The sequence below is a fragment of the Coffea arabica genome, chromosome 10e (assembly GCF_036785885.1).
Source record: "Coffea arabica cultivar ET-39 chromosome 10e, Coffea Arabica ET-39 HiFi, whole genome shotgun sequence".
Taxonomy (NCBI): domain Eukaryota; kingdom Viridiplantae; phylum Streptophyta; class Magnoliopsida; order Gentianales; family Rubiaceae; genus Coffea; species Coffea arabica.
The window spans coordinates 6087599-6102139 of NC_092328.1; the positions used below are offsets into that span (position 1 = coordinate 6087599).

A 14541-nucleotide genomic window follows, 5' to 3' on the forward strand; every position below is an offset into this window, starting at 1 on the left:
ACAATAATTAAACAAAAACGGACATAATAGAACCGTACTGGCCCCATGTCCAACCTAACTCATGCTAGATGCATACATCAAAGGAGGACTAATAGAATTAAAAAGATCTTTACCAAAAAAGAAGAAAAAAAAAAAGAGTACATAATGTAGACTGTGTGCACGATATCCCAACCTTTTAACTAGACTAATTTTTTTAAGATTGTGTAAAATCTTATTCCAAGAATACACATGTGACTCTGTTTGGATTGTAAATTATTTGAAATTTTTTTACTGTAACACTTTTTATGATGTGATATATATGAGATAAAAAAATAATTAAAAAAATATATTAAAAATTATAATGATGATATAAGCAAATAAATTTTGATAAATAATCCTTTATCCAAACAAAAATAACACACAAAAATTGATTACGAAATTTGCTAAAAATAATCAGACTACGGACCGTGGGACTGCCCGTGAGGGCGAGTGGTGGACCTCATCATTAGATATCTTCTCGTGTTTTGCTTGTCAGATCAAGGCCTTGAAGTCGTCCCTTCGTTATTTGTGATCTGAAAGAATCCACTCCTCTACAGCAGATGGAAATAGTAGACAGGTGTCACTGCTTACTAGTCTGTTGGTACCATAGCTTGCAGATACTTGATGGAGTTGTAATAGTTCTATTATGAATTTAGTCGGCGTAGACGATGAATCTTGCCTAATTCTGTGTCAAGCGTTCGTGTTTAGTTTTAGGGTGCGTTTGGTTCTACAGAATTGAAATTGAATTTGAATTGAAATTCTACAGAATTAGAATTCTATGAATTGAAAATTTCAAAACATTGGAATTCTTTTGTTTAGAAAATGCATAGAATTAATACAGAATTCATTTCAAATTCCAAATTTTTTGTTTGGATGGGAAAAGAATTCATTAAGAATCAGAATTGTTTCCATCTAAAATTTTTTCTTTTTTCTTTTTCCTATGTAATAATTTTTTAACACTTAGCTAATTGTTACTAAAGCTTCAAGGAAAAAACCAATTAGTGCCTTTAATAATTTATTTTTTCTTGCATTTAACTAATTGTTACTAAAGCTTTAAAGAAAAAAACCAATTAGTTCCTTTTCTGCCAAAAAAATACATTCTTAATTAAATTATATTAAATAAAAAACTAATTACATATTCTAACTTAAAAAGTAGTTCATATTTATCAAGTTAAAACCTTGATACCTTTTTAAAGTTAGGAACTTTAAATTTTAGAAAATTAAAAACCTACTCTATTATATGAATTGGGGAGGGAAGTCATAGCATGTACCTTTTATAAATGTTTGAGTTTTGTATCTTACAAAAAATTTCAATAGATAAATATGCAAACAAAGTGATTTAAGCAAAAAAGAAAATGAGAAAGAAAAGCACAATTATACATTACTACTATTCTTCAGTAAATGGCCATTCTAATATTCAATTTAGTCTGAATAATTTCCTATGAAACTTCAACTTGCATGATGGCTTTGACTAATTTGATAGTCAACAAACATTACTCATGCTAGAGCAATCCTAAATTGTGTCCACTCCCTTGTTGGTTGTACTGTTCGAATTCACCATCATTATTTGGACCATTATCTTCCATTCCATCTTACTCATCTTCATTTTCCATTTCATCTTCATCATCAACCTCATGGTGTACTCTTCACATCTCAGCATCAACTTCATCCAAGAAAGTAAGCAACTGCCCCTAGCTTTTCCTCTTGTTTCTTAATATCATTCTCATCTAATGTTCAGCGCCTTCCAAGAAATTTGACATTTATAACATAGATTAATAGATACCTTAGGAGCAAAGTCCTTGTCTACCAATCTCGCACGAACACCCTACATATTATGTTTAGAGTTAATATTGAAACAGAACTATGTTCAATGAATTGGATAAGAGCAATGTGGGAGCAAATCATACCTCACAGAAATCATTAGACTTGTTTAGAAATGCAATTCAAGGATATCCGGTATTCACAAGCCAGACACTAATCAAGAGGTTGAAACCCACCTTCTCAGCATATTACAAAAAGAAAAAGGAAATAATCTTCCTTCGCTCTTCAGTCCAAAATTTCGCCCACTCGGCTTCTCTAACTTAGTAGAAAACCAGTATACTAGCTTATAGTGCATAAGCAGATTGGTGTTCAAGGTATTCTGAATATTTGTGAATAACTGATGCATGCTCTTAACATAAAGCGTGCAAAAATTGAAGACAAGCAACCATTTCAGGAACAATTAACCAGCACTTAAATCAATAAACATTGCCACCGTACAAAGTATCTCAGTTTATTGTACCAAACTAATAACTGGATAGTTAGTAATTATTCGGGATATATAATTACTAATTGACATCAAGAATTCCAATCAACAATAGCTCATGCTTATAGAAATAAAGACCATGAAGCAAACGTCTCGACAATTTACATGAGATGATAAATCAACCAGGGAAGTGATAAATATTTAAATTAATGCCACAATATATCATTAGACACAGAAAACACTACAATCTTTTTGAAATAAAATTAACTTTTGATGTATTTGGCTATTAAGCTTTTAAAATTTCTTCTTTAGAGACTTCACATGATTTCAAAGATAAAGTTACCTTTTACAAGCCCTAATGTGTCTAAAATTTGGGAAAAATGGAAGAGCTAAAGGAGAGAGCCCAGAGAGAGGATTATAAGATTATGGGGCTGAAAGGCCAACTCATAGTCAGTCGCATGATTTTGATAAGCTGATGGGGAAGAATTTAGGTAAACCCGAAAAGATGCATATGCAGAACGGATCTCGGTCTCTCTGACTCCTGAAGATTCGCCTCCCTCAAGGCGTGCACGCCAACAAAATGTCGACTATAATCCACTGAAACGGAAGGCAGAGGGAGACGGTGGTAGGAGGGGTTAGGGTTGGAGCTGGAAAGATGGTGGAGAATGAGCGATCGGAATAGAGAGAGAGTGCCCGTGTTTCATATTTCCGCTTGACCCGATTTTAATTTTTAACCCATATTAGATCCGCGTATAGACCCACTTTTCAGGGTTTAGTTATGGAATTGGAATTAGAATTCTTTTGGTCCAGTAAAGAATTCAATTCATGGAATTGGACCCTTATAGAATTCAGATTCAATTCTAATTCTTTGAGTGGGACAGAATCCAAACAGCAGAATTGGAATTGGGGCTCCAATTCCAATTCTAAACCTCAATTCCATGGGGAACCAAACATACCCTTAATGTTTTTTTTAAAAAATGTTGTCTAAATTCATTATCTGAACTCCATTTTCTCTTTGATGTTTTTGTAGAAAAATTAATATCATTTCCCTAAATTAAAAATCACAATACCGATTGATATGCTGATACGAAATATCTCCGCAAGGAACATTCATTGCTTGAATCGTTGTACTCAACTGCTTGAAGATTAATGGTTTTGATATCTTTTTTCCCTTGGAGCCAAGGAAGTTGAATCAAGTTTGAGAAGAAAGTTGTGAAACGGACTTTAAATCCCTTTCAATCCGATACTATACTATTGTTTTCAGTTGTGGTTGCAGTATGATGTTGTTTGTATCATTGGAGAGAAATTTCAGCCAAGTCTTTAAAAGGTGCAAACTTGAGTTATGTGAGATTAAAAGGAGACGTGAGTTTGATCGATATCGTGGCATCAGTGCCGTGATGAGGATGGGATTGGAGGCCTTTAGTAGAGGGGGCCGAGGATCTAACGCGGTTTTCTCTACCTTGAATCATGTCAATTCATGTCTGAACAATTCTATCCATACCACATATGTGGCAACGGAGTCCACGGATAGTCTAACTTGTTCCGTAGTCTTCTGATAGTTATCAGTAAATTTGATAATCAATTTTCGTATGTTATATTGCTGTGTATTCTTGGAGCAAAATTTTACACAATCTTAAAAAGTTAGTCTAGCAAAAGGCTGGAATACTCCTAAGTGAAATATATGTGTGTGTGTGTGTGTGTGTGTGGCAATGGAGAAATCGGAAGGCAATGAACGGTGATAGCCCATTGGACTCTTGCCAATTGCTGACCAGCCGGAAACCACTCTTACACAGATATAGTTGTAACAACATGGATTGAATAAATTTTAGAGGAGGGTGGACAATTGAACACACGCTAGCTTAAAATTCAACATGAGTACTCGTTAGACAAACCCATCTTACCATTCGTATTATTTTGTAGTTTAGTTGAGCTTTGGCAATTATTATGGTTGTTGAAAGATGTAACAGTTCCAATATGGTAGTAAAAGTTTGCATACTTAGTACCGTACTAGGAGGGTATCACCGCGCAAATGCGCGGTGAACAATTTTAAAATTTACATGCCCTGTTATGCCCTGTTTGTATAATGCCTGAAACATAACTAAGGATCAAGAAATGGAAAGACACGTCATTGAAAAACAACAATATGCATTAGATTGTAGAAATACATAGTGAATTGTTCATCATACATATAGGACAAAACAAATCAAAGTCTAACCATCATCTAATAGCAAAGTAGAATGATTATAATCTCAGTTGTGAATGTTAAGAATGTTTAAGTTCACATTGTTGATAATAAGAGTGATGAATCAAATTGTACAAGTTCCAAGTGGTTCGATTACAAGAGCTCATGCAAGAAAACTTAGAGATTCACTACAAGCACTTGTTTGTGCAATTCAAGATCGAGTTGGTGATGACACAAGAACTATTGAAGGCTTTCAACTTGAAGAGCTTCCATGTGTCACTTTGCTGGTCGCACATGAAGAGTTAGAAGCAAACTACTTAGATAGTTGATTTGTTAGTTAGTTAATGTCATTTGATTAGTAGCATTAGTTAAGATTTTAATTGTCAATCTAATTGCTATTTTAATGGTTTAATTATTTAGTAATATTCGGCCAAATTAGTCTTCAAAGAGGGCTGAATTTTAGTTGGTTTCTTGGCCAAATAAGTGATCACAAATCACATTGGTTTTGAAGTCATATAAGGCTATAAATAACCTAATTTTTCCATCGTTAATAATCAGATTTTTCCAACAATAAATGTGTTTTATCATCTTTTTCTTGTCCAAAAGAGCCTTTCTTGAATTCTTAAAGAGTTTTTTTTGAAAAGATTCAAATCGAACTTATCAATCAAGTACACATCATAGTTGTGGCGTTCCTCTACAAACAGTTTTGGTTTGCTAAATTATTAAATTGTGGGTTAAAAAATATTGTTAGTTCATAACTTCGTGATTTAAAGGGGTCAAGAGTTCTGCAAATCATCTTGATTCTTCGTTTAGATCCAAGGATTGGAGGGATACGAGTTCATAACTTCGAGTGGGTCAATATCAAAAAGTCTCATCCATAGAGTATGAAGTTATTATCTCATAGGCTGCATATCAGACGAATCCAAATCTAGAAGGTCTAATATAGAACATATGCATCTTTCCATGCAAAGTACGTGTGAGATATCGAGTAATATCAATCATATGTTTCAAAAAAAATGAAGAAATATTATAAACTAACAAACAAAAGGGAAAAAATATTGTTGCAATTGTAAAAGATTTTAAACCATAAAAAGTTGCATTTACAATTTGTCTAGCAGTATAAATTTTGACATTTGTTCATAGTCAAGGAATTCATAAGAAATAGAAAAATTAGTCTTATAGAATCTCGAAACATGAGCTTGAACTTCCATGATTCCAATAAATGGATATTTTAACTCAACCAAAAACGAAAACTTTCTGCCATTCGCACTCATCCAAGAACTGTAATGAGCAGCTTTCGAAAAAAACTGGTGAAAAACCTGCCAAGTATTATAACAAAAAAGAAAGTAAGATATAATCCACCGAAATTAGTTTACTATTGTAACACCAAGTTAAAAACAAATCAAGGGTCTTGAATGATGCCAACAAGGACATGACAACAAACATCTGAACTTTTGGTTACTAACTGTCTAATGCAAAATTTGTTAACCCTTGTATTTTTCAACACATTACACAAACAAGGAACTTTTCTTTTTTCTTTTTTTTTTCGATACAGTAGCTGCCAAAGTCGAGAGATGAAAAGATTCTTACAGGTAACCTAAAGTATCTTGATTGGTAACTTGTGTTCTCACCAAAGTTAAAGTATTAAATGCGCTAGATCTTTGGAGACGGTATGTAAGTAAACTTTTCCACAATTTGATCATGCAACTATGCAATTTACACAAAATGCCAATGAAAGATATTAAAATCAATTTACACAACTTGATCATACAGCTACGCAATTTCCACAACTTGGAGATGGTTCTCATAAAAACTCAATATTTTCACATGCAAAACCAAAAAAGTATATTATTCACATAACTAAATTAAAAAAGAAAAAAGTAAAAAAATTTCAAGTAGTGGAAGCTAAAAGCTGAGAAGCATGTGGATATCATCATTGAATTTGAGGAGAAACACCTAGATTTAACACTCGAACCATCAAACAAGTCATTGAAATTTCGTTATTCACATGGCAAGGAACTCAGCTATTACTTCAAATATCTTAATTAAACTGACAGTCTTTGGTGGACCAAAAGTCACTGTTAAACCTATAATATAAGATTTAATTGATGCACCATAAGTTGTATCGGGTTTCACCTCTGTACTTTCCAATGAGGTTTTTTTGGGGAAGGAAAAAGAAGATTAAATACGTGTTAAATCATAGCAAAACAATTAGATACTCAAATCAGAAAATTTGGATAAAGGTGAACTACCTAACAAAGAGTCTTTCACTTTCAACTATTTAGCAAAAAATGTGAAGACAAAAAAAATGTGCTTTCACTGTGGGTTTTGACAATATTATCTATCCCAGATGTAAATAATCAAGTCCATAAATTGTTAATTAGGCATGCAACAAAATAAACTGTTGATAACTTTTAATTCGAGCATGTTACCTTATGCTGTTCACTTTGAACCCATCTCAAGTAAAGTTCATTAACCTCAATGCTTCTAGAAAGTTGCCAGCACCGACTCTTTAAGGTTCACAGTTATTCAGCTCAATCAAGTTAAAAAAGAATTAAACCAAACAAATTAGTTGAGTAAAAATAAGATTAAAAGAATGAAAGAAAAACCATTTCCTGTATGGATGCAGAGGTATAAGAGATTTTGACAACTAACCAAAAAGAAAAAGGGAAAACTATAGTGATGTGATCCATTTCCTAGTCGGAGGTACACAATTTAAAGTTGTTCAGGAACCTTTGGAGGGTGATCAGAGGAGGTTTGTAACTAATCCAAATCAATTTAAAGCAGTTATGATAAAAGGAACGGGGAGAACTGTTCATTCTAATTTAAAGTTGTTCAGGAACCTTATGGAGGGTGATCAGAACATCCCAGAGCCTAAATCTACACCAAAACTTAAAGACAAAACCTTCTATAGCACATTCTTGATCCTTGTGTTGCACAGACTTCATTTGAACACCTTCACCAAACTTAAGGTTACAAGTACGCCTGCTTAAGAAAAAATAGACATGGTGTCAACACAAAGACAGTAACGCAATGGTATTAATGACATTCTGTTTACCAGAAAGGAGGATAACCAACAAAAGAACTTTTTTTTTTTTTGCTACATCTTAATAAATTAGTATAGAAGTAAAAATGTGCTAGTAAAGCACTTGCAACACAAATAGGACTGATCCCTATTCCACATTGCAGAAAGCCATAAAAAGCATAAGAAATTTTTTATGTAGCCAATCTAGCATTAATGCTATGAGCAGGATGAGATGCTATAGTTGCACAATCTGTAGCACTGATCATTTCCCAAGATGCCTCACGAGTATATGGTGTAGCACATAATGTGACCCTGAATTTTGTTTTGAAATCTCTTGCATTATAGTGTTTAAATGCTTATTGTAATCGCATACGCACAAAAGTCAAATAGATCCAAGAGCAATTTTACTTTTTCCATTTGTAGATGTTCAAATCTCTTTGACAGCAGTGCCAACTGTTCTGCACTATTCACTACTCGAGATTTACAAAGCTCTATCTTCAAAAATAAATTATCAAATGCAGTCCTTTGAAAGTGACATAACTCCAGCAACGCCCATCCCCATTTCTTCAAAAAACAAGGATTACAAAAGAAAAAAAACAGAAAAATGCTTCATTTTTCTAATTCTTCAAAAACCAGGGGACAAAAAAAAGACGAAACCAGATATAGAGACTTAAAATAAGGCTCAGTTAATTTCTCGTGACGACTAAACACCTACAAAACATGTAATTTAACATTACCAAAAGCCATCATTATGAACATTATATCTTCTAATTACCATAAAGAGAGAAAAAAAAAAAGGAGAATGAATTTCTATCCAAATAACACCAAGTGAGCAATGCAGGATGTTTTCTTTCATGCTTTTGAGTTGTGAAGCAGGAAAAAAAAAAGGTGCCCAATAGATTTTCCCGACTAACCAGACTTTTTTATACTGAAGAAAAAAAGTATTACTATTTTTTCTGATAAAAAAAAACCATCAATATCATAATTACTTCTCTATTAAGACATAGAGGCTTGCAAGATCTCCCAAATACTTAGATATTTAGTTAGACATTTCATTCTAAACTTCATTTAGTTTCTACATTTGACCACAAAATTTTTCAAAGATTTTCCTGACTAACCACGCTTTTTTATATTGAAGAAAAAAAGTATTACTATTTTTTTTTATAAAAAAAACCATCAAATATCATAATTACTTCTCTATTAAGACATAGAGGCTTGCAAGACCTCCCAAATACGTAGATATTTAGTTAGACATTTCATTCTAAACTTTATATTGTTTCTACATTTGACCACAAAATTTCTCAAAAAATTAAAGCACACTGAAAAAAGCTCATCAAGGTCACTATGTGAATTGTACCAAAGCATCAAGCAATTTCTGTAGCATGACCAAGATAATATAAAGCAAAAGGGAAAAAAGCTAAAGCTTTGTCATAAGTAAAACATCATATGATGAATGAGTTATAACTATAAACCAAAGTAACACACCTGAGAATTTTTGCTATAGCTCCGTCAAGATTGCTTCAAAGGTGAAAACAACCAATAAGAACATTAGAAATTGTCATGATTCGAAAAATATTATACAAACAGAAAAAAAGGAATCAGGGATCAAATCTTTTTAATTAAATTAAGCAGTAATTATGGTAGTTTAAAGTGAGGCTCAGGTTTGTCAGCAATAGTCAGGCAGAGATGAGAGTACCGCCATGGCTGCAGACCCATTACATTTGAAGGGAAGAATGAACCTCAAATGCAATCAGGGTTGCCTCGCCAAGATACGGCAATCAATTTAAAGCCTGAAATACATCTAATGAAACCAAAACCATATCATCATAGCCTAATTGAGGACAAAATAAATTAGCCTATTTACAACTTTCATCTGCCGTAATACTCCAGCCAGAAAGCTACACCCTTTTCCAAAAAAAAATCACCATCCATCTTTGTAAAAACCTAACAAGAAACAAAAGGAAACATGAAGAATTATTCAAAACCAAGGAAAAATTAAGAGAAAATTGCGCATGAATAGACACATTTATTCAGAAACATGTATAAAGTACTTCCAAAAGCAGTTTACAAGTTCTACAATCATCATTCTAACTAAAACAGAGCTCAAGGAATTAAAAAGATAAGAATACATACATAAAAAAATTAGCACACTTACTCAGTGAAGGAGAACTTAGCACAACAAAAGCACCAAAACTTTCCTAAAAAGAAAAAACACACGTATTAAAAACAAGCAAATTTAACAATAAGCATAATATCAATCTAAATATTCCACAAGAAAAGAAAATTCATGCCCTTCAAAAACTGTAAAAATTGGTCACTGTAACAATTAACATCAATATGGAGAATAGCATAGATAAAACAGAAATAGATGATTTTAGTTATATCAGGTCTAATAAAAAGAATTAAAAAAAAGGTGACGATAGAAAGTTCTGGAAAAATAAGAAAATTTTGAACAGATCTGCAATGTATCTGAAAAAAAAAAAGATGATTTCTTGAAACCAGCACCAACAAAACTCGATAAAGTTATTTTCTTGACAGTCATAGTCCATCCAGACAGAAAGCATATGAAAAAAGAATTTTTTTGGAATAGATCGGCAAGTACTTGGAAAAAAAGAGAGGAATAAAAGGCTGAGTGTCCGGGTAATTTTTTACCGAGAAATGGAGAATAACGGAGAGGAGAAGTTCATGGATGAGGAGTACAGCAGCCATAGTGGTCCGAAAAGAAAAATTTTGGAATAGATCGGTAGGTAATTTTTTTACCTAGAAACAGAGAATAACGGAGAGGAGGAGATCCTCAACAATGGGTACAGTAGCCGTGGTGGTCTGGTGGTTTGAGTATGAGAGGAGAAAACAACGATAAGAGAGAAACACTTGATGGGAGACATGAGACACTTGATTGGAATAGGAATCTCGAGCCCACCCCATTTGTCGTTCCAACCAATGAGCAGATAAGGGAACAAGAAAACTCTCCAATATTTCTCTAGCTAGGCACGTGATTTTGGCATGAGAAGGACGACCACATTTGAACCAATGAGAGCTTGACACATCAGCAGACGACCACTCTTTTGTCAAAACTCATTCGTGCTTTTACTATATAGGTTGATTAGTAGCTATTAAGTGGAATCACATGCCTGCCAAATTTGGAAACTCACTTCAATCTCTAATCCGCCGAAATTTGTTAGGAAGTTGATAGATAGAAGGGATAATCAGAAACCTCCCCTGAGGTTTCTTGAAATATCACTAAGCTCCCCCCACATTTTAGAAATCTCTCTTACCACCCTTTGAATTGACATTTTCTTAACAATGTCAGCCCCTCTAAGCAAAAGTAACAATAGAAAATGCATTTTGGAGGAGGGAGAGTATTTTAGTTCCCTTCATACCCTTAGGTTGACTGATACAGTGACATAAGAAAGTTGCAATAGGTGGAAAATGTAAATTGGAGAGTATTTTTCTGGCATGAGCATTGTTGCATGACCGTTGGACATGCAACGGCTACTTTGAGTGCTTCCAGTTTCTTCTTTAAAAGGTGAAATTACCGCTTGAAATAACTGCGCAAATAGAGAGGTAATTGGGCAAAGAAATGGCTAGTTCATCCTTTAATTAGGACACTCATACAATTAAACTAATTAAACTCATCCTTTATGGTTTATGAAATGGATGCATTTAATTAAGTAACTAATTAAACTAATTAAATTACCTGCGAGTATTACTTGCACATAATTAATTTATGTTAAATACAAAACTTACCAGTTTTCCTTTCGTAAAAATATGAGTGTAATACTTTTTGAATTTTACTTACAACCATTTGTATATTTAATATAAATTAAATGATTCAGAATAAAATGTTCATAAATAGCTATTACTTTGTTCGAGTAATAGAAGAAACCCATAAAGAGCTGATATGTTATGGGCAATTTCTTTCTTTTTTTACTTTCACGTATTAATTTATGTTAAATACAAAACCTACTAGTTTTCCTTTCGTAAAAATATTAGTATATCACTTTTTAAATTTTAGTTACCAACATTTATGTATTTAACATAAATTATATGATTCGGAGTAAAATGCCTATAAATAACTTGTACTTTATTCATATAATAGAAGAAACCCGTAAAGAGCTAGTAAAAAGTGTATAATTTCTTTTTTTACTTTCACGTATTTAATTTATGTTAAATATAAAATCTACTAGTTTCCCTTTCGTAATAATATTAGTGTAACATTTTTTGAATTTCACTTATAAACATTTATATATTTAATATAAATGAAATGATTCAAAGTAAAATGCTCATAAATAGCTAGTACTTTATTCATATAATGAAAAAAACTCGTAAAGAACTGGTATGTTATGAACAATTTTTTTTTACTTTCAAATACTTCATTTATATTTAAGGGATGTTACTGCTATTTCTGTAAAAATATTTATGTAATGGCTTTTGAATTTTATTTGTAAATATTTATGTATTTAACATAAATTAAATGATTCAAAATAAAATGTCCATAAAAACCTGGTACTTGGTTCATGTAATAGAGAAAAATCATAAAGAGTTGGTACTTTATGGGATATTTCTTTTTTAAAAAATATTTAATTTATGTTAAATAGATAATCTACTAGTTTTTTTTCATAAGAAATTATTGTAACACTTTTTGAATTTTACTTAAAAATATTTATAGATTATAATTTGAATGTTTTAGAGTAAAATGTCCACAAAAATCTTTAAGAGTAAAATATTTAATTGTTTTAATTTCTTTACTTTAAATTTTTTTCCTTTTATCAGCTAAATAAGGTAACAGAAGCGAAACAAGGGTATTATTGACAACTGATGAAATCAACTAGTGACTTCTGACCCCACAATCACTTGAGGGGTGGTAAGTGAGATTTTCAAAATGTGGGAGGAGTTTAGTGATATTTCAAGAAACCTCAGGGGAGGTTTATGATATTATCCCCAGATAGAATGCAGATGCGGCTCCCGAAATTATTGACGTTGTAGACTTAAATTTCAACTAAGGACAAGAAAGCAGGAAAACAGAGAGATGATGTGTAATAATGAAATCAGATCCAACAAGAAATAATGTCGGCCGGTTTGGACTTGAGAATTGAAGTTGGCGAAGATATTCACAATTTTTTTTTAAAGAAAACCAACTTTAAATTTGCCCCGTTTTTTTTTTTTTTTCCAAATGATAGAAACCTGGCCCCGTTTGAAACCTGAATTTTTTGAAAGTTTATTTAAAACTTTACTGTAGATCACCGTAGAAGTTGTAGAAAAATTTTTGTAAGAGAAAAAACTTTTTTCCCTTTTCATTTTCTTTTTTCTTTCTTTCTTTCTTTCTTTTTTCTTTTCTTTCCTCGCTTCCCGCTTCTCCTCCCTTCGCCTTCCCCCTTCCCCCTTCCCTCCCCTGTTCCCTCTCTCGAAGCTACCAATGAAGCGGCAGATTCAAGGCTTTTTTTTTTTGCATTTTTTCTCTCCCCAAGCAACAGATTCAAGGCCACCTCTCTTCTCCCTCTCCCTCTCCCCCTCTCCTCCCATCTACCATTCCCTCTCGCCCGCCGCTGCTTCATCTACCGGCGGGGGAGGTAGCAGCAGAAATCTTTTTTTTTTTTTTCCAATTTTCCCTCTCCCTCTCCCCCTCTCCTCCCCTCTGCCCTTCCCCTTCCCCCTCCCCCTTCCCTCGCCACCACTACTTCCCCTGCCGGCAGAGGAGGTTTTTTTCAATTTTCCCTCTCTTTCTCCTCCCCCCTTCCCTCCTTCTCTTGCCGGACAGGTCAGGTACAGAAACTTTTTATTTTTGTTGCAATTTTCCCTCTCCCCCTCTTCCCTACTTCCCCCTTCCCCAGCCACCTTCACCTAAGTTTAAAACAAAAGAAAAAGAAAAGTCAAACCTTTCCTCAAGTTTAATAATCCATTCTCTGATGCCGCTGGTGAAGTTGCAGGGAAATGTTTTGTTGGAGAACTTTTCCCTCTGGTGCCAGACCGTAGGGGTGAGCATCGAATTCGAATTCGGTAATTCGGTAGCTTGAAATCGGTAATTTTCGGTAAATGGTCCTGGAATATTTCGACTTAATTCGTATTCGAATTACCAAATATCGAATTCGAATTCAATCCGAATTGAATTCGGTAAACACAAATTGACCGAATTTGTCCGAATTCGTGAAGCTGAAGCAGCCTGTTTTCCTTTTGTTTTGCTTTGTATAATAACTATACGTACATTCACTTAGGGGCCTGAAAACAAATTAACAATTTCTGAAGTATAGGAGTCAGACAAAGTGCAGCCTGAAAAGCAAACCATAATGATGCACAGAGGTTCATTTTTTGAAAAATGGATATCGAGCCAAATCATTTCTAGCAATAAAATAAGTGCTGTTTACAATTATCATTCATAAAGCTGCACCAAAATAATGGAAAAAAATAAAAATAGTAATCACGTCCATAGGCACAACAGCTACTCAGCCAGATGATTGCACTACCAAATCACAACATATCAAACTTTCTCCAGTAGCTACCAGTTCAAAACAGATGTAGAATTTGCTAAGTGACAAGAGAGGCCATCCCAAACTTCAGAATTACTAACCATTCCAAACTTCATACACATCCAAAAATGACAAATCCACAAATCTAGAAATCACAAATCCACAATAAGAAATTACAGAAATCAATCCAGAAATCATAAAGGTCAATTATCTAGAAACAATCCACAATCCACAAGAACAAACAATTATAGGTGGTTCAACTCTAAAAAATGCAAACTTCAGCATTTGTGACCTCTCAAAGGTCAATTATAGTTGATTCAGATCCGGTCTTCAGCAACTCTGCAAGAATAAACAAAATTCATGAAGTATCATAAAGGCAATTATTAGAAATAAAGAAATACTTCAAATTCTGCAATAAAAATTTTGATAGCTTACCAGATTCAAAGGCTTCAAGTTCTTCCAGATTTTCTTCTACATTTAATTCTGTCTTGGAGGACCGAAACCAATCTTGAGCACATATTAAACTTTGCACAATTCTAGGAGTCAAAGAACTCCTAAATGTATCAAGAACACGACCTCCGGTACTAAAAGCAGATTCGGAGGCCAC

General features: G+C 33.3%; 2 long non-coding RNA genes across 3 annotated transcripts; both read right to left on the reverse strand.

Annotated features, from left to right (window-relative positions):
- Positions 1-1738: 1738 nt before the first annotated feature.
- LOC113713071 (uncharacterized) lies at positions 1739-2876 on the reverse strand. The gene is made up of 2 exons (XR_003453424.2): positions 2607-2876; positions 1739-1843 (listed from the first exon to the last, which is right to left on the reverse strand). It is a non-coding gene; the product is annotated as an uncharacterized lncRNA (long non-coding RNA).
- Positions 2877-5547: 2671 nt separating this feature from the next.
- Positions 5548-10409, reverse strand: LOC113711121 (uncharacterized). Of its 2 annotated transcripts, XR_011822085.1 has the most exons (5): positions 10123-10409; positions 9626-9668; positions 8956-9414; positions 7351-7430; positions 5548-5764 (listed from the first exon to the last, which is right to left on the reverse strand). It is a non-coding gene; the product is annotated as an uncharacterized lncRNA (long non-coding RNA). The 2 variants fall into 2 exon arrangements; XR_003453096.2 differs by lacking the exon at positions 5548-5764 and having other exon boundaries at positions 5771-7430.
- Positions 10410-14541: the final 4132 nt, after the last annotated feature.